We start from the raw sequence: 19736 nt of genomic DNA, 5'->3' as shown, positions 1-19736 counted from the left end.
TGCAAGGCTGGTCTTGCAAAGGTTCGACCAGTTCAGGCCCTAACTCCTTATATCCCAACTTTGTTGGGGACATGCAAAGAAAGACAAAGAAAGAGCAGACCACTCTGATACCACTGATCCGGATTTAAACAGGAACGCAAAAAATTACAGATATAACCATACATACAGAGATGCAACACAAATAATACTTCATTTCATTACTATAAAATACTGAAATATTCTTACAAACAAAAATGGAAATAAACTAGCTAGGGCGATGGTAGCTTATCTCTAAGAAGAGATGTGGCGGCTACATGCCTCTGAAATATCTTACAATGAGTCTCAAAGGCCTATTTATCATTGAGAAACAATGGAAAACCCTAAATATCCAAAAACCTAACCCTAGGAGATGAAGCGCCAAACTATGGGCCCTGTTTTGGGTAAATTGGTACATCAACTTCCCGAGGTCGTAACTTTGGCATACGATCTCCGTTTGATGTGCACAATACCTCGTTAGAAATATCTATCCGAGGACTACAACTTTGGGATGAGCAACATTAGTGTATGGATGCATATTTCTCCCATTTTTCCCCAAAAAAAAAGTCGTTTAGGGCCTCAAAACGGCTCCGGAAGTTCAAGACCCAAAAAAACTGCTAAAAATAGTAAATTGTGCTACAATTAAGGAAACTGAAAAACTAAAAGAAACAATGGTGGGGGTCCAAGTGGAATTGATGGGTGGCCACCAATATCCACCTAGATCAATAATAACATAATATAATTTGGTTATGTCATATATAGATAACTTATATTTAGTATAAGATAATTGGTGTTCAATTTTTTTATCTCTTGTTATAAAGAGAAAGTTCAGAGATTTTTTGAGTTAGGATTTTGGTATTATATATATTTCCTTAATTTTCAATGACATTTAGTAACATAATATAATTTGGTTTATTTAAAATATAATAACTTGTTATTGTAAAATCGTTTTCTTTTGTTTTTTTTCAAAGAAAACATATATTTTTTTAGTTTTAGTAGAATGGAAATTACAATTTTCACATATATATTAAGATATTAATGTTTCAAAACCTGAAATATAACCATTGCAACCAACCTAATATTTGGATTTTTGGAATATAAATCTATATCAATTTATCATACTATCTTTTTTAATACATATGATAGTTTAAGTACAATATTTATATATTATCCACAATTGATAATATTCACTTTATAAAGAGTCAAAACATAAACTTTCTCGTATTTAATGAAATTGTTGTAGCTTATATTGGGTTTAAGCTTATTATCCATTTTTATCACAATGTGTGGCCTAAAATCATTAAGGGGGTTCAACCTCAATGAAGCCCTTCATATTCTCTACCCCGCAAAGTCTAAAAGTAAAAGTATTTTGCTTGTGGTAATTACATATCGAAAATATATGAAAACACATTTGAATATATATATATATATATATATATATATATATATATATATATATATATATATATATATATATATCGCAAAGCATAAATATATCGGATTTACAAAGGAAACAAGTGTTAAAGTTAAAGGCCCAAACCTGAAATATATATATTATGCTTTATAAAGTTCGTCGGGTCTGCTTATCGCAGAGTTTATGTACATTGGTTCCGCTGATTGCGATGAGCGATGGCGGACCGAACCCAAAATATTATATGTTGCATTTTATAAGCCCGTCGGGTCCACGATCATCACATAGCGTTTATGACTTATGCCGATTGCGATTTGTGATCGCGGGCCGGACCTGAAAGTATATATATTATGTTTTATAATTGCGGCAGGTCCGTCATATCGCATAACATATTATATATATATATGGAAAGCGTCGATTGCGATGAGCGATGGGGATTCCGGACCTGATAAGTTTATATGCTATATTTTATAACTCAGCGCATCCGCCTTATCACGAGTTGTAAAGGTTTTTATTGATATATCAAAATTCCCTCATATATATTTGTTTACGTAGTTTTATACACATTTCTATTATAAAGGGTTATAATAGAAAGGCCGAACTCAAAGCATATATATATTATAATTAAAAGCCCCGGCGGGTCCGCAAGGCGTATTAAAAGGCAGATTTCAAGTTATAAGGCAGGTTTTTGGGTGGAGCAAAAACGGTAAATGGTTTTATTGGAGCTCACCCTATCCCACTCAGCATTCAACACGTAGCAGTCGGGTGGAGAGAGGAAACCGCCCATTTCGGGCGAGTATTCTCTCGGCTTATGTCTCATCCGAAATCTTTGTAGACCGTCTGATCTGCTAAGCGTAGATCTACGGTGGGGATCTATCGTGGGAGAGGTATGCCTCGATAATTGTGCGGAGCCCGTATTAAAAGCGAAAAAGCATGTTTTATGGCATATTTCTATTATAAAAGGTATATAATAGAAATAGTGCAAATATGAAGGATTTATGCATATGAGGCTTAAGGGTGCGTAAAGTTAAGTTTTGTAGTGATATATCATTTGAAAGGGCCAACTGCGATTTGCGGCGGAAGTCAACGGAGCACTGTATAGGCGGATTTGACAGGTTTATAAAGCAGAATTAACATTTTTGAGTTCTGGATTAATCAAAAGTTCGCATTAATTTCGTTGTGTAAAGTGGAAAATCGGGGTTAGAGCCGAAGCTGAAGAGGAAGACAATCCGATATGTTTCTTTGCATTTTGGCCAATTAGAATGCCCATGTAAACCCAGGATTATACAAACTAAACGCGTTTCATTACGGCTAAAACGAATTAAGCATCATTAGGTCATTTATAGAGGAATTTAGCAGCGGATCAACAAAGCAAGCGAGTAGTTATCATCCCCTTCTGAATCCAGTTATGTTCTTTTTATTTCATGCTCTTTGAGGTTTCTTTTACCCTGTTTAAAATTCTATAATAGTTTTTATTTCATATAGTTAGAAAAGCAGTTAGATAGTTTGGGCAGTTTCAGAAATCAACAACTATTCCACAATGTATAAAAAGAGGAAAATTTACTAAGAAAGGGTTCGAATTTTGGAGAACCTGAAGACTAGGCCATTGTATTCCTGATATCATCATTGATTAATGAAAGAATCAGAAGTTTCCATGAGTTATTGCATACAATTTTGTAAGCTTCTTTGTCATGTGTCTTGCTATGTCTTCTTCTTTTCAAGTATAGTAATGAAGTTGTAGGCCTTTATTTGCTTATGTAGATAAAGTTAAAATTCCTTAAAAGAGCGCTCCTATACTTGAAGTCCTTACTTCCTTTCTAAGTTATAGATAATAGTTTTTGTGAAAGACCAACATATTGTCTATGATTCAGTTCTCATCATCATAGTTCCTCCAAGTTACAAATAGTAGTTTCTGTGAAGTATCAGCATATTATCTTTAACTTCTCCTTCAAACTTTCTTCATTCATCATTTATATCTAGCAACAAATGGCATTCTGAGATTTCCTAGTCATACATGTATTAAGAGTTAAACACCAAGTTTTCCAGGCCCTTCATTTGAGAACACAACAAACAATAAGTGACAGTAAATAATATTATTTAACGTCTTAAGCACAATTTCCCTACAGCCAGGAAATTGGTTTCTTAAGGAACAACAGAAACTATGGGTTTCAATAAACCCTTCAAACAAGTGACCCAACAACTATGACATATTAAACCCTTAACTTAATAAACCTAACTCAATAGTCTCTCTAACCCAACTAACCTTTCTTAACACACTTATCATCATCACTATTATTGTCGTCATTGTCATTATTATCATCATCATCACCATCATCATTATCCTACCTAATAACCTATCAATAAAGGGTAGTCATCGTCATCATCATCATTACCACCACCACTATAGTCATTGTCATTTCCATCATCATCATCATCATCATCACCATCATGATCATAAAAATGATTATCATGATCATGATAACCCAAGTGGATATTAGTGTCCAACCATCTCTTCCACTAACTCTGTGGTTCCCTTCTTCTTGGTAGTTTTTCTATGGGTTTCCAAGTCCAAAATTTATGAGGAAATTTTGAGACCATAAATGACGTTTCTTGTCCATTTGAGTGTCTATGGGTTACCATGGTATACCCAATCCCTGGCTAAAATTTGTATCTTTGATAGTTCTTTCCAATAAGCTACCAAATATCCCAAACAAGCATTATATTCAAATGTTGCACCCTAGGGAAGATGATGTGACAACTAATCACCTCGAGGCCCATAAACTTTTTGGCACTTCATCTTTTAGGGTTAGGGTATTGGACCTCTAGGTTTCTTTTTTTGTTAAACGATCATTCTTTTGGCATCTTGTAATAGCTTTTTGTGAATGCATGTAGCCATCATCTCTCTCTCTCTCTTCAAAGAAAACTCCCACTATTCTAGTTGGTTTGTGTTTTACAATATTTTGCTATTTTATTTTTTCATAGAAGTAAGGTTTTCACTATATTATTGTGCTCTCTATTATATTTTTATGTATATATATTTCATTTCCTTTCTGTTGACGAGAAAAGTTGTTATGCTTCAATACTAGAACCCTCGAATCTCAATGGGTTGGTGAGATAATGGGACTAGGCCCAGGGTTTAATGCCAAAAATTATGTTGCAATTATTTACAGCAACTTTGTACAAAGCAACAAAGGAAAACTATTTATATAAGAAAATTAAAAAATAAAATGGAAAAATAAACAAAATAGAAACTATGTATATAAGAAAATTAAAGAATACAATGGAAAAATAAACAAAAAAGAAACTATGTAAATGGACATATACATCGTTGTAAGTAAATAGCTAAAATTAAAACAAATTAACAACTGATGAATTAATTTATAGGCATATTTTTGAAAAATTCATACCTTATTAGCCATAGGACTGCACATGTGTGTTTATACAATCTAATATAAATTTAATAATAACTTTAGTTGTTAACATCAGAGGAATATGTTTTCAAATATTTAAAATATAAGGAAAAACCATTGGAGAAAATATGCCAAAAATATATCAATTGTCAAAATGCTAATTTTATTGATAAAATGAGAGTACATCATATTATTTTAGTCAATTTTTGTGAAAATCATGGCCATAAATAACTTTAAAATGTCTAAGATGTAACAAAATTCATATATAGACATCCAGAATGGCAAATAATAAAGCAAAATGAAATGTTGGGTAACATGGAATCTTTCGATAAGATTGGAACAACAAAGTTTTCTACAAAAATTATGCTGGTTAGCACTGATATGACAAATTATTAGACCTTTTCAGAACACTTATTGATGCAAGAAATGAATAGCAACCTTTTAGAAAGAATCACAAATTTGATGAGCTCACTTTTCTTCTTGTCACTCCTGAAAGGATTTCTGTTGTCACCAAAACAGGTAAGCTCTAGCACTTTAGAATAAATGAATTAGAGGAAAAATGATAACTCTCAAAACTTATGCATATCTCTCTTTACTAATATTTTCCATCCTCCCTTATTTATCATATGCTTAGTTTTATACCTCCCTTAGATATTTGGAGGGAAAAGCTATCACATAACTAATTTTTTTGTTATATTAAACTTCTTTTTCTTTTTAAGTCAAGAAAAGACATTAAGAAGAGATATTTTTAATTTATTTAATTTAATAAAGTAGGTGGGGTCTGTAACAACTCTAGTCAAAAATCCATTTAATAAAGTTAATGAAGGCAAAATAATAACCAAGGTCATGGGACACGTATTCCAAGCTAAATGTTGGGCAAAAACATAGTGATGGGGATCGCTTGTGATTAATTAATGGCTATGGAAATTGGCAAAGGCAATGAAAAAAACTTTGGAAAGACAAATTGGCATTAATTGACATTTTATTTATGAAAATAGTGGAAAATAGGAGAAAAGGAAGGTGAAAGGTCACAGGTTACATGTGAGGAGGAAAATGAATGAAAATAATGGAAAATTGAAGAAATTAGAGGCCTCATTAATAAAAAGGCTTCTAAGGATCAGTTGACAATTTTATTTTATTTTTTTAATTTTATTTTATTTTTTATTTTTTTTAAACTTGAAGCTTTATCTCTCCTCTCTCTCTCATACTCTTGGACACTTAGAGTTTCTTGGATCACTCTTGGAGGAGTGTGGCATACTTGGGATTTGGAGCAAAAAGGCAAAGGAAGAGTAGGAAAGCGCAAGACGACATCGGGATAAGAAGCTATAACGAATTTTTCTTGCAAGTACCCAGTTGCATGTATGATTTCCTTGCTAGTTTTGGAATGCATGGCACATGCATGTGGTTTCTTGGCTATGATTTGTCTTTGGCATGAAGGATTGCCTGGATTGATAGTGGATTTTCCTATCCTTGCCAATTCCTGGATAACCATGCTACTGTGGGTTTCTTTCCTTTTGTTTTCTGGTTGGTTCTCTTGTTCCTTATGGATGTGGGTTGAGTTATTAGTTCCCAGAGGCTTGGTTGGACAAACACTCTGGAATCCATGTAACAACGTGGGTTGAGTTACTATTCTTGGAAGTCTTGGTTGGACGAACGCTCTGGAGCTCTTGGTGGGTTGAGTTACTAGTCTTGAAAGCCCTAGTCGGACAAACACTTTGGAGCCTTGCAACAGTTGTGCATTGAGTTACTAGTCCTGGAAGCCTTGCTTGGAACAAACACTCAAGAGTCCTTGAAAACTTGGGTAGAGACCAATCTGGTGATGGTTAGTGATGTCCAACTATGAGGTGGAATCATTGGTTGAGGGTTGAGGTGGTTTTGCCTCTGGAAGCCCTAGTTTGGTTTGGTTTGATTTCTTTCATGAGATCCCACATTCATACTTGGAATATGGCACGGGGGTGATTGGCTGAAAGAGAGATTTGATTTAGCCCAATCTATGGTCGGGTGGTACGTGAAAGTCCCTGACTTGGTTGGATTTTTATATGTTAGTAAGAGCCCCTTTTCCTTGGTATTTTCATGAGTAAATGTGCTTGATATTATGTGGATTTAATGGTTGTTCTCTCATTGATATATAATTGGTTATTTGATGGTTATAAGTATGTTTTATGATAGTTATGATCTATGGCATAGCAGGCAGTAAGGATAACGAAGATAAAGAAGAATAGGCGTCGGGGCAGGGAAGATGAAGACAATGAGCATATAATTCCATCGGGAGAGTAAGGATAACGAAGATAAAGAACAATAGGTGTCGGGGCAGGAAAAGATGAAGGTAATGAAGATGTAATTCCATCAAGAGAGGATGAGATTATGGACATGGAATCAACATTTGGAAGACAAAATAAAGTGGAGCTAGTGTTAAATAGCTCAAGGAATTCTATTAAATTAAACTAAATCAACCCATCATTTAAATTAATTTTTATATAAATTAGTTTTAATATAGATAGGTGAGTATCCGAAGATATGAATTGCTCTTTTTGTTCAATATTAAATAAAAATAAACTAGAGTAACTTTAATTTCATTTTATTATTTTTATTTTATAATAAAAATTATTTAAAAAAAAATAACTTACAGTAAGTTGTGATACAATATTACGGTTTTTTTAACAATATTATAAATTAGTATCATAAATTATCTAATATCAGATGTCTCACCACTCATAATTCTAATTCTTTAATTTATAACTATTACAAATATTATAAAATTATTTAGTCCAGTTTTAAATCATTCATTAATTACAATTATAAGGGGTGTTGTTTAAATATGTTAAGTTTTAAAATTTTAATTTATGACTATTATAAATATTATAAAATTATTTAGTGCAGTTTTAAATCATTCATTAATTACAATTATAAGGGGTGTTGTTTAAATATGTTAAATTTTAAAATTTAAGGAGAGTAATTAGGTGTGAACCCAATCAAATATGGGCATTATTGTATCACAATTGGAGAAAACAAACATTTAATCATAGAATTATGATCATTTATCACTCGAAGATCCATGCACCAAAGGTTCAACTTGACACCAAGAAATTTTCTCATTCCAAAGATCAATATGAGGAAGTTTGATGGGTAAATATAATATAACATGGATATTCCAGATGGAGTATTACTTTGATCTACACCAAGTGTCATCCTTAAAAAAAAAGTAGTTATTGCATCCTTGTATTTAGAATAAGATAACTTTGTATGGTATCAATGGTTTTGTGAAAATAAAAATAACTCTATTTTATCCTGGTCCATTTTAATGGAAGAATTGATATCATATTATGGGGATATTAAGAGAAATATGTTCTTTAGTTAATTGCTAAGTCTTTAGCCAACAATTTTAATTATAGTGCACATCAAGCAATTCCAAAGTTGAGTCTTAGGATCATTTTCTAGACCTCTTTATGGGAACTTTAAAGGAAAACATCCAACATAAGGTGCATTTATTTGAACCTAACCTAAATACCTAGAGAACAATTTTAGTATGGTAGTGAAAATTGAAAGTAAAAATATGGCTACTGAAGAGTGGTCACAAACAACTATAAAGAACATCATGCTACCTCTCTTAACCTCACACAACTGATAATGTTCAAACTTCATCAAATGGATTAAATAAGAACAAAGTGACAATTATTCAATTGTGACAAAAAGTAAATAAGGGGCTTAAATTAAATGAGAAGAAATTATTCTACATAGATTTTCGAGATGAAGAAGAACAAGAATCATAATTGTTATAAGATCTAGAGATAGAAGAGACTACTCCAACAATATCTTGTCATGCATTGGATGACATTAATACTCCAAGAAACTCTTAAGATAGAGGAAATATAAAAAAGAAAAAGGTAACATTGTTGATTGATTTATGTATTACCATAACTTCATTAATTACAAATTAGAAAACCTTCTCAATTTTTTTTTGTATTTCCAATACTAGAATTTCAAGCAATGATTTCAAATGAAGGCACCATACTAATTGTTCAGGGAAGTTCCATAGTATGTAGTAGAATATGTTGGAGTATTTATTGGAGAAACTATGATTACAATCCAAATGGGGGGTGCTAATGTTTTTTTAGGGTTCTAATGGTTATAATCATTGGGAATAGTGGCCCTTAATTTTATATATCATTTCATGATATTCTCCTCCCAAGGCAAGGAAATTCAACTTAGATGTTTCTAAGAAAAACCCTCTAAAGTGATAATCTCTAACAACATGAAAAAAATAATGAAAAATGAAGACCATTATGCTCATGTTGTAGCGACTACAACACCCTCCAAAATTTTGGCTTACATCCAAATTTCAGAGCCTTCCTTGGTTTTTCCTTTGATGGTTGAGCTCACCCCATGAGCTCCTGTGAAGTCTTTTCACCCTTTTGATTGTTTGACTAGCAATCATCTTTTGGCATATTGATTTCTTTGTCATGCTTGCAATCTTGTTCTGGTGAGTTTGAAGGTTTGTCCTTGTGTGTTTGGGTTGTATTCGCTATGTAAAAATCCATCGTATTCAAACACAAAGTTGTAAGCACTATCGTACAAGTGTCGTCACGGTCATTTGAAGGTCTATCTCAAGTGTCGCGCTTGTCGCTTTTAGCTCTAAGGTAGTCTCACTGAGGGCATGTTTTGTCTTGTTGTACTGGTGATCTATGTTGTCTCGTCACCGAAGTATGCTAAGTGTATGATCATAATGTCAAGTCTGCACAAGTTCACTTGCATTCAACACAGCCATTTTCCTGAAAAACTATCCGATCAGACAACCCTCTTCCACCGAATTATGACTGAGATGCATTGCGCAGTCTCAGCCCTCAATGAACTTGCTCTGTTGCTCGGAACTGTGCAGTACTTGAGTCTGTCCTCCAAGTCAGTTGCACTACGCAATCTCAAAGGTGAGAAGCATGTCTTCCTCCTAGAATTGCGTAGAAACTACCTCCATGTCCAAACTGAACTGGGCATTTCTCAAGCCCAATCATCAAGCCTCCTTTTGGTCTATCAGAACCCTGCACTACACCAAGACCTGAGTCTGCAGTGATCTCCAAAACTGCATAGACATGTCCTGCTAGTCCTATGTTGTCTTACTCTGCACTTCCTTCAGAAATTATGCAAACATGTCCAACAGGCCTCCTACTTCCTATCCTACACTGATCTCCAAAATGGCGCATATATATCTAGTTGGTCCCCTGTTGTCTTTCTCTGCACTATCTTCAAAAATTGTGCAGACATGTCCAACAGGCCTCCTACTGCTTGTCCTGCACTAATCTCCAAAACTATGCAAACATGTTCAATTGGTCCTCTGCTGCCTTGCTCTGCACTGCCTTCAGAAACTGCACAGACCTGTCTAGCAGGCCCTCTACTGCCTATCCTGCACTATTTTCCAAAACTGCACAGTCATGTCTAGCAGACCCTCTACTTCTTGTCCTACACTGTTCTCCAAAATTGCGCAGTCAAGCTCAATCGGTCGCTTGCAGCCCTATCATGCTTTTCTATTGAAAATTGCGCAAAACTACCCAGCAGGTCCCCTGAATCCCTGTCTTATCTTCTCTCCGAGAACTAAGTGAAGTGCCCCTCAAGGTCCCACCTTGCAGCTGCCACTCGTGTCCCTCACTGCGTAGTTCTGCCTCCTAGTGGTCACTGTGCAGTTTTCCCCGACAATGCAGTCTATCCTCCCAGAGTTCCTCATTCAATCCTAAGCTGGGCTCTACACTGTCTCAGCAAGTTGTCCTCCCTCCTTGTTACCCTGAACACGAGAACAATGCATCATGCTAAACTAGGAGGTTTTGGATTTGATGTCATCTCGTCATGAGTGAATTACAGGAACAGGTACATTGATAGATCATGACGAGATGACGAATGGGATGAAGAAGAAGCACAAATGCTAGAAGAATTTCTTACAGCTGGACGAACGTACCAAGCACATTAAGCAACAAGAAAAAGGAACATATTTATTGAACCATCATGCAAGACCAAGACCATCAAAGACCACACAACACTATGCCATGTGGAGGAGAAGACAAAGCACACCAAGAGTACATCCATCACTCAACAGCGCAACAACTTGACACGAAAACCATAGTGAGCCAGCGTATGTCATCATTTATGAGTTGTCTTGGCCACATCACCACTATGGGTCATATTTGTTGTAACTCAATGTAATGTAAAGTGAAGTCCAATGGACGCACACAAGAAGTTGAAGAGTCATGTCAGTTGAAATTTCATTGGAAGTTGAACAATCATGAGGGTAGTCCAAGAGTCACAAGGGTCAAGCATCAACCTTGACTATATATGCCCCTCCCATTGTATGAGCAAGGAATTTTCACCTTGGCTCCTCCCACATAGCCTTGAGAGTCTATAGTCTGTTCTTTGAGGAGCAAGGAGTGGCTCCAATGTCCCACTACTGGGACTAGTGATGTGAGGTGTACAAATGTGTCTTGGGACTTTTTCCTAATTCATAAGCCTGTTAAGGCCAACACATTTTCATGTAGGTTTTGTAGATGTTTGTAAGACTACTCTTTAAACATTTTTAATGCATGTTTGGTTAACCTGTACTAATATAGTTGAACTACTTTGGTTATTTTAGTACTTACATTATTGAAGATGTGTTGTATTTCTTATCACCGCTATCTCATCCTTGTGGACTACTCCACAGGATACTAGACAGACCACCTTTTTGTATTGGCTATCACTGTTGTCAAATCCTTGTGGACTACTCTACGGGATACTCGAAAGACCATCTTTGTTTTTGGTTATAATGACTGTCACATCTGTGTGGACTACTCCATTGGGTGGTGTACGTGTTGTCCCCTTCACCTCGGTTTTAACGACTACCGCATCTGTTGTGGACTATTCTGCTAGGTGTTGGATAAACCTTTCTAGTTCATGTGTGTCTCTTCCTGGGTGGTACTACTACCTGTCATTTAGAGGCTCACTTTACTCTCCCCCTTTGTAGTAAGAAAACCTCGACATAGTTACAGTACGCACTCACCAAGCACACATACCTTGCTATTTGAAGATACCAACGTAGCACTCTCATGTGATGACAGCTCGAGCCAAGGAAGATCTCTAAGTATATGGCAACCAGGCCTCCATACCGAATGGGACTCCTACACCAAACAGTGTGAATTCTAGTTGGGACTTCACATTGGGGAGATCCCCTTTGTTGGCGGGTCCAGCACCATCAACAAAATGGCACTAGAAGGAGGGCCAAATAATAGGTTGTTCCCGTAGAGTCTGGTTTGAATGTCTTATTTAAAAATGGCTCTTCCTGACATCATAATCCTAGGATGTCTTTCTACAAAGTTTGAATGTACCATCCCCGTGGAAGTTATCCATGACTTGTCAAAGTTAAATTTCAGTGGTGAGGGTGAACCATCTTTTCATGCGCATGTGCGCCAAGTTATAAGTTTTTTCCTACGCCACAAGATAGAGTACAAAGATGTCTGGACTGTATTACTCACCCTCACATTCAAAGGTTGTGCTCAATGCTAGTGTTACACATTACCCTTTGCCTCTATTGATTCATTTGGTCAGCTTACTGAAATGATGATTAAAACGTTCGATGAGTATAGCCACTGATATTTCTGTGAAAAATATTTCGCTTAAGTATGGAACCTGACGAATCAGTTGAGGACTTTGTTGATCGCTTCCTTCACCTTTGTTATGAAATTACTAAACAACTTGTAAACTTTGACTTCTTGATAGAAGAGTTTAAACGTTTGGTTCATAGTTCTCAATACGGTGAACCACCTGATTTCCCTTCCTCCCCTACTCATGCGGATCATGAGGCACCTCAGATTGTAGAGGAGGAGCCCAACACCCCATTTGTTCCTGGTCCTCCTTCCTTTCAAGTCCTGATGTGGGTACCCCCTTCTAGTGATTACAAAGATGAGAAATCTTCGCAGTGGGTGCCCCCTTACGGTGATTGAAAATCTGAGAAATCTGTGCAGCATGTCCCCAACCCATCTCCTCATTTGTTTCCCACTTCTATGGAGGAAGTTCCAGAATGGTTCAGGAAGCCTATAGTGAAGACTCAATCCTCCATTCCGCAAGAGGACATCATTGTTCATAACTCAAGTCTCGAATCTGATCTACATCTTTTCCATCCTCCATCATGTACAAGCCATGACTCTTTGTACCATGACTCACTTGATCAATCCACTTCACTAGCTAGTTGTTCGCATTATCTTGATTTCAAGCTGGTGGCTCAAATTGCGATTAGGCTCAAGGAAGTCACATTACACATGCAGAGGAGCATAAAGGTGAGGACACTATCAACATTCCCTCTCTGATTCAAAATTGTGCACATCAAAACAATGAGCTTCCATTCTTGAATGATTCTCAATCTGCTAATCTCGGTGGAACATCCTGTAAAATTAATTCTTTTGATCAACCCCCAGTCTTGGGTAGTCATCACTCCCATGCTTCCATATTCTATGACGAATGACCAAGCACATCATGTGATCTTTAGTTTTATGATGAAGAATCTAACTCAGATCTATAATGCGCTCCGGTCAAAGAAGACATTCATATCGAAACTTCCTCTTGACCTCACTTGCCTGTGTGTCCTACCATTCACAACGCATCCACATGCATCAGAGATACTCCAAATTATCTTGTTTCTTCATTCGATGAGTTATCTCCTCAATTGACATAGGATGGTGAGGAGGTCCATGATAAATTTGAAAACAATCTAATCACAAAGTTTCCTTACCATCCCCCGTCATCTCTTCTCTTGCATGAAGACAAATCTTCAAGTCAGCTTGCTGAAGCTGAAAATTCTTGTGAACCTATGACAGAGATGGCTGCCATCCTAAGAGAAATTTTGAAATCAACAAAAATAACCATCCTCAAACCATACATGATCTAGCTCAAACTTCAAATTATGATTCTACAATTCTAGAAAGTTTCGGGGCGTACTAGGGAGTTGAGGCACTTCAACGTCCACTGTTGGTTATGTCAAGACCTCGTGACTCCAGTAAGCCCGCGGAACCACATCAGATCTGGTTTCTCAAGCACAATCTATCTATCTGCATGGTTGCACTCAATGTGGATTCCAGTGTGAAAAACGTTTGGTATCCAGGTGTGATCTTTCAAACTTTCAAAATTTCACGTATGACCAAATCCACGAATCTGTCACAGTGCATTCGTCTTCATGCAAATCTCTCATGTCAGACTTGGGTTACGAATGTTCATCTATCATGAAATCATGAGATTGCAAAGTTAGCCATCTCAAAGACACTCTTTTCCTGCTATCATACTTATTGAATTTCCCACTTCATGATGAGCTCCTTGGCCTTCTTGCGAACCTTTCACTGCAAATCTGTCTATCATATCTAGCTCAAAGAGAACTTGGTTCCATTATTCTCTTCTTCTTTTTTTCAATTTTAACTTGAAGCTCTCTCTCTCTCCTCTCTCTCTCATACTCTTGGACACTTAGAGTTTCTTGGAGCACTCTTGGAGGAGTGTGGCATACTTGGGATTTGGAGCAAGAAGACAAAGGAAGAGCAGGAAAACATAAGACAACATCGGGATAAGCAGCTATAGCAGATTTTGCTTGCAAGTACTGAGTTGCATGTATGATTTCCTTGCTAGTTTTGGAATGCATGGCACATGCATGTGGTTTCTTGGCTATGATTTGTCTTTGGCTTGAAGGATTGCTTGGATTGATAGTGGATTTTCTTACCTTTGCCAATTCCTGGATAACCATGCTACTGTGGGTTTCTTTTCTTTTGTTTTATGGTTGGTTCTCTTGTTCCTTATGGATGTGGTTTGAGTTATTAGTTCCCAGAGGCTTGGTTGGACAAACACTCTGGAAGCCATGTAACAACGTGGGTTGAGTTAGTATTCTTGGAAGCCTTGGTTGGAAAAATGCTCTAGAGCCCTTGGTGGGTTGAGTTACTAGTCCTGAAAGCCCTAGTTGGACAAACACTCTAGAGCCTTGCAACAGTTGTGGTTGAGTTACTAGTCCTGGAAGCCTTGGTTGTGTTGGGTTCTGTTATATTATTTCCACGTAGTTAACAAGGGGTTTGAAGGGCATCCGTAACCCCACTTTATGGGGTCCGGGGCAGCGCCCCAGGAAATTTTTGTTTTGGACCCTATGTTAGTTTGGCCGGACCCACCTATGGTTTTGTGCATGATTTTCGCACATGTCTTTTGGACGCGATGGTTTTCGGTCCATGGTATTGGACGCGATGGTTTTCAGTTCATGGTATTGGATGCTTCGACATGTATAAATATGTATTGTAACATTGAAAGGAATATAATGAAAAATCAAGCGGTAGTCCCGGTTTTGGGATCCAGGGGAAAATCTCTGTGTATATGTGTTTTATGTGTTATGATCTCGCATTGTTTATTTTATGTGTTTTAGAATTCGTATGCAGGTAATTTCTGTACGGGGTTAAAACCTATAGGTTGGAACGAATGCTCAAGAGTCCTAGACAACTTAGGTAGAGACCGATCTGGTGATGGTTAGTGATGTCCAAGCGTGAGGTGGAATCATTGGTTGAGGGTTGAGGTGGTTTGGCCTTTGGAAGCCCTAGCTTGGTTTGGTTTGATTTGTTTCATGAGATGCCACATTCATGCTTGGAATATGGCACGAGGGTGATTGGCTGAAAGAGAGATTTGATTCAGCCCAATCTATGGTCGGGTGGTATGTGACAGTCCCTGACTTGGTTGGATTTTCATATGTTAGTAAGAGCCCATTTTCCTTGATATTTTCATGAGTAAATATGCTTGATATTATTTGTCTTTAATGGTTGTTCCCTCATTAATATATATATGGTTATTTGTTGGTTATAAGTATGTTTTATGATAGTTATGATCTATGACATAGCATGTAGTAAGGATAATGAAGATAAAAAAGAATAGGTGTCTAGGCAGGGAAGGATGAAACCGATCAACATATAATTCCATCGGGAGTGGATGAGATTATACGCATGGAATCAACGTTTGGAAGACAAAATAAAGGGGAGCTAGTGCTAAATAGCTCAAGGAATTCTATTAAATTAAACTAAATTAACCAATCATTTAACTTATTTTTTATATAAATTAGTTTTAGTATCGATAAGTGAGCATCGAAAATATGAATTTCTCTTTCTGTTCAAATAAAAATAAACTAGAGTAACTTTAATTTAATTTTATTATTTTTACTTTATAATAAAAATTATTATAATTTTTTTTAGCTTACAGTAAGTTGTGATACAATATTATGGTTTTTTAAACAATATTATGAATTAGCAACATAAATGATCTAATATCACATGTCTCACCAATTATAATTCTTATTCTTTAATTTATGATTACTACCAATATTATAAAATTATTTAATGCAGTTTTAAATCATTCATTAATTACAATTATAATGGGGCGTGGTTTAAATATGTTAAATTTTAAAATTTTTAATTAGAATTTCTCAATTTTTTTTTACCAAATTTTATATTTTTGTTATTTAAAATAGATTTTTGATTACATATATAGATTCAATATCTGGAAACTTGGATAGTGAAAAGTATACAAATTAAATTTGTAATTCCAAAAATTCTTACCAAATTCTAAACCTATTAAAAAAATATATGTTAAAAAATTCTCCAAAACGTAAAACCATTCCCAGTAAATACCATTATCATTTCAAAAGAAGTTTGAGTGAAAATATCTACCTAAAAAGATGAAAAACTGTGTTGGACAACTTCGTGAACATGAAGCTATCTATGGTTAGACGTTCCATCGACCAACGTACATTGCAATTAACGGGCTTCGAGGAATCTTTGATTCCACCCAAATCGCGAGAACACTTTAAAGTATCACTTTAATACGATGCACATCACTATTTGGAGTTCCAAGTCCAGACGTAACAAACACGTTTACTTTGGAGTGGTAGAAAAAAGCGTGGTTGTCACGCTCCACAGTAAATAATTTTTTTTTTTATATGGCGGTAACCTTATTGTCACGCGGACCTTATAAGCTCGATCCTAATAACCATAAACAATATATATTCACTTATAATTATTTAAGCACTAACCGTGCCACTATGATGTTTCCATAGGATTATTAATCACCGAGCTTGGTGTTATCATAAAACTTATGGATTCGAATCCTTAACGATTCTCACCATTCAACAGAGGTCAACGGAAAAGGCCACCGGTTGCCTTTCCGATCTGTTTCCATGCCAAGTGTGGTCGGGAATCTAAATGGCCTTACCTACTCTGGCCAGGTGTCAACCGCCGGACAGAGACCATGTGAAACTTTGGAAAGTCTGCCGGGTTCGCGCGCCAACTGACATACAAGGGACGGTGAGGATTCTCTCCTTTGATCTGAGGGTCAATATCGTTTCAGGGTTTATCGGTCTCATAAAGCCCACCGAGTTGTTCTTCGCGGGTTCATTTGCACTTGGAGGAAGGCCGAGCCCTCGCTCCCAAATGACGATTCTAACCCTGCAAACTATGCCAGGTTGCGGCAAGCTAGCACAGGTATCTGTCACTTCAACCATAGCTTCGATTGTATATTTCATTGGGCATAAAACTATGCATTCTTTATCAGGTTTACTGGTTTATGAACTCTGATTAACGCCTGATCTTTTACTTGCCAGGTGTGAACATCATCTCCTGCTTTGATGGATCTGGAAGAGTCCCGCCACTAAGGACCGCCGAGCTTCCAGGTATTTAACTGGTCATCGGGGTTTGGTTTTATGGTTGATGCATCCTTATCCCTCTCGGTTTGCCAGAGGGTTTATTCTGGTTTTAGGATGAGACCCCAACCTGATCATATCTGGTTGGCCGCAGGTTATAACAAAACCCTGGTCTCGATCCGGTTACATGGTCTTGGGATATTGTCGGCACCAACTCGCTTGTAAAGATTTGGGTTTCTACCCTGCCTTCCGTAGCTTCAGGTTCTGTCTATCTTATTTAGACTGATGTATAATCTTATGAACATGCTGGTGGCTACGGCCGTGAGTTTAGATGTTGGAAGAATTTGGTTTACCAGTCTGTGAACTTGTGAGATTCTCGGCCTTTGGTTTTCATACTTTGTATATTTAAATACCACAGATATACGCTGTTGCTTTCCTCGGATACGAGTTGAAATGTTGCCGTTTTTGTATTACACATGATTTGATGGTTGAACAATTGCATACGTCTGTTCTTGTTTCAAATCTTGTTACTCGGGTCACACCCGCATGAATGATTGGCAATGCACCCTTCAAGGGTTTGTACATATGCCCAGGGTTTGCTCATGCACACTGACGGCAAAGCGGTCACACCTGCATCTAACCCCTGTAGATGTATGGGTGACATGCGATGCTTTTCGAGGCTGGAAACCCTTACGGGGCTGTAACTTATTTAATGGTTTATCGTCTGCTTTCAGAATCCTCGTTTTTCTTGTTTATATAACTGTCAATGTGACTGTATTTTAATGCTATCAGACTTCATTATTTCTTTATTCACCTATGCATTATTTTCCACAGTTTTTCTGCAGAATAACACCGTCAATACGGCTATACTCAATGTCATCGAGTTCTGTTATTCCTAGATATGTTTCGATGTCTATGTTTACGTTTACATTATCTCAGAAACGACGGTCGATGATATGACATGAATGTAGTCTCATTTGTTGATGCTGTGCGTATTTTACCTCTATGCTTCTACACAGTCTTTACATTAATATTATGTTTAAGTTACCGTTGCTACGGCTTGCTGGAACCCTCATTGGTTAGCTGAGCCGATTCAGGGTTCCAAGGTTTACTGTTATTCGTCCATTATCATACGTGATTCCTGTTCGTCATTAATATTCAGTGGTTTATAAAGAAAAGGCTTTCGCCTACATTGAACCATAGAGGTTCGAGACTGTTTGCGTTCATTGGAGCATGATTTATGCCGACCAGGATATGGTCAGGATGAGGGTAATCCTTCATCCGCCTCAGATGATTCTTTAACCTGGAACCAATCTTTTAATACAGAACGGGGTTTGTCAAATGTTTCTATAGATTGCATTATTGGATATGCCATGGTTCTGTCTTCGTCTTTTCTACAGATACTAGTTGACAGTCCTTGAATGTTAACTTCTTCATGCTCTGTCTCCTGAGTTCTATAGTACTCTATATACATAATTTCTTTCATACAGAAATACGTATGCTTCTTTTTTTTACAGATAACTGTAATGTATACTTCTAGTTCTACCGATAACTGTAATGTATACTTCTTGTTCCTGTTCAGATAGTATTGCTTACATTCTGCTTACTAACTGTAACTACAGTATAACTGACAGTAACGGCTATCTTTACCATTTACACAGATAATCTTGGAGACATAAGGGTCAGTTACTTACCTGGTCTTCACGGACACGGTGAGTCTGGTTCAGTCTCCTGTCTAAATCCCTGTGTAAAGCTTGATATCCTCCCAACCATGAGATCAGTCTCTCAAGACCTGAATCTCCCCCCAAGCTTCTGCTTACCGGATCACTATCCTCAGTAAGCCAGCACTCTGTGCTTGACTATCTGGTCCTAACCAGACTTAGTCCATCCAGGGTTTTGCTTCCCTGTCTTTCTTTCTCTTGTCCTCTGCCTGTCCTCTGCCTCTCTTTTCCCTGTTAGGGTGCTCGCTGATCCATTTAACCAATACCAAGAATCAGTTGTAACTGATATGTAATTTAAAATTACTTTTACGCAGGTTTGATTAACTGATTGGTAATTTAAAATTACTTTACATGGGGTTAATTACAATAGGTATATTACATACTCCCCCCCTTAACAGGAACACCGTCCTCGGTGTTCATCTTTCGTCGGAACTTGATATTTTACTTGTGGTATTACTATCTAATCCACACAGAATGTGATCCTTTCTCTTTGAAATCAATGATTTCATTCCAAGAAAAGACGACAA

The 19736-nt window shown here is 36.8% G+C and overlaps 1 long non-coding RNA gene across 1 annotated transcript; it reads left to right on the top strand.

Annotated features, from left to right (window-relative positions):
• Nucleotides 1-17173: 17173 nt before the first annotated feature.
• On the top strand, nucleotides 17174-18297 carry LOC149234299 (uncharacterized). Its single transcript, XR_016268214.1, has 2 exons — nucleotides 17174-17330; nucleotides 17450-18297. It is a non-coding gene; the product is annotated as an uncharacterized LOC149234299 (long non-coding RNA).
• The last annotated feature ends 1439 nt before the right edge of the window (nucleotides 18298-19736 follow it).

The sequence above is a fragment of the Pinus tabuliformis genome, chromosome 8, assembly GCF_031772625.1.
Source record: "Pinus tabuliformis cultivar Carrire ecotype Pingquan chromosome 8, CPIR1, whole genome shotgun sequence".
NCBI lineage: Eukaryota > Viridiplantae > Streptophyta > Pinopsida > Pinales > Pinaceae > Pinus > Pinus tabuliformis.
The sequence above is the reverse complement of the archived record's forward strand: the minus strand, read 5'-3'. Positions and strand labels throughout refer to the sequence as shown.